We start from the raw sequence: 1,865 nt of genomic DNA, 5'->3' as shown, positions 1-1,865 counted from the left end.
GACCAGGACCGGCAACGGATCGCAAACCTCGGAGCTGCGCTTGTTTTTTTTTTTGTTGTTGTTGCAGTTTTATAACTTTTTGACAGTCAGCAGTTAGTTCTGATCCACATTGCAGATCTGCAGAAGTGACAGTCAGCTTCCCTCCCCACACATCACATTTCCTGTTTGAACCCTCCAAAAACTTTCTAGAAGGGTCTGGGCAAGTAGTAGCACTGAATTTTCCATGACCTTTTTACAAACCAGATATGGACCAGTTTTGTGTTCTTTTGCATTTTCTCATGCCAAGACACAATTTTTAAAAAGGTATAATGAGGGGCTGGTTGGTTAGCTCACTTGGGAGAGTGTAGTGCTGGTAACACCAAGGTCAAGGGTTTGGATCTCCATACCAGCCAGCCACCGAAATAAATCAAATTAAATTTTTTAAAAAGGTATAATGATTATACCCATTACTCATATCCCCATTGGAAGGTTACCAGGCATATAGGTGCATAATAAATATCTGCTGAGCAGATGAATTCAGGTTATAAAAGGACTAAGGATGTTTTTCTGATGTAATTTAAACAGCTTTGAGGGAGGGAGTAAAACTTACTTTTGAAAGTATTAGCAGGCACATAGGTAACCAAAGTACAGAGCTTGTTTGGTGAATCTTCATCCTCATTACGTTTTCTGGACAATCACACATGGATATGGTATGTGACATTCCTTATTCCTTTGGCCCAGACAGCTTTGTAGAACGTGGTATCCATGTGCACCTCTGGAGTCCCCATCTCCTTCATGGCAAATTTCCAGATCTCTTTGAGTGCCCGAGGGGCACGCTTCTTGAAACCCACCCCATGGATATGCATGTGAATGTTGATGGCGTATTCTTGGGTCACCAACCTCTCTGATGGCAGAATGGTCCTTCTTCTCACCACCCTTCTTTGTAGGAGCCATCTACATGGAGGCGACAAGGAGGCTCAGAACATAATGGGACAAGCCCAAGCCAAGTCCTCCCTCCGGGGCTTGGCCTCACGCAGCCACCATTGGGGCGCTCCTGGGTGCAGAGAGTCCGGCTAGGTCCCCACAGCCCAGGTCTGGGCAAGGCCAAGCAGGTCACCCCACGGCCCACGCATCCTCGCCCCTCAGAGGCCACCGACCCCGCCAAAGCAGACTTTAAAGCAAGAAGCATTATTAGAAATAAAGAGGGATACTTTATGGGATGAAAATGTAAATCTAAAGGGAAAATATAATAATTCTAAATTTATATGAATCTAAGAATATTACCTCAAAATATATAAGGCAAAAAAAACTAGCAGAAATAAAAACAGAAATAGCGAAATGCACATCATGGTTGAATATTTTAACACATCCTTCTGAGTAACTGATAGAAAATGCAAATATAACATCAGTAAGGATATAGTTCTAAACAAGACTAACAAACTATCTAACAGACAGATACAGAACAGTGCACCCAGCTAGTGTCAAATACACATTCTTGTCAAATACTACAGAACATTTACCAAATTGTCCAAAATCTGAGCCAAAAATCAAGTTTCACCAAGTTTCAACAAATTTCAAAAGATTTAAATAATACAGATTATGTCTTGACTAACCACACTGCAATTAAGCCAATAATTAATACCAAAAAGATAACTGAAAAATCCCCACATTCGGAAATTAACCAATACCCTTCTAAATAGCCCATGGGCTANAAAAAAAAAAAAAAAGAATTATTAGTACCATTTTCAGAGAAAACTCTCTTCCAGTTCATTAATGCCTGAAACTTTCTATTTCAAAGAAGATGTTTTCATTTCCTATTTTCACCTATTTAATATTATCTAGCTACCAACAATCTTTGATTTCTTCCATTTTTAAGGGCAATCTTC

The 1,865-nt window shown here is 40.1% G+C and overlaps 1 pseudogene; it reads right to left on the bottom strand.

Moving 5' to 3' along the window:
• Positions 1-521: 521 nt before the first annotated feature.
• Positions 522-933, bottom strand: LOC103602170 (annotated as a pseudogene).
• Between the last annotated feature and the right edge of the window lie 932 nt (positions 934-1,865).

This window comes from Galeopterus variegatus, unplaced genomic scaffold (assembly GCF_000696425.1).
Source record: "Galeopterus variegatus unplaced genomic scaffold, G_variegatus-3.0.2 Scaffold4034, whole genome shotgun sequence".
In the NCBI taxonomy this organism is placed as follows: Eukaryota; Metazoa; Chordata; class Mammalia; order Dermoptera; family Cynocephalidae; genus Galeopterus; species Galeopterus variegatus.
The sequence above is the reverse complement of the archived record's forward strand: the minus strand, read 5'-3'. Positions and strand labels throughout refer to the sequence as shown.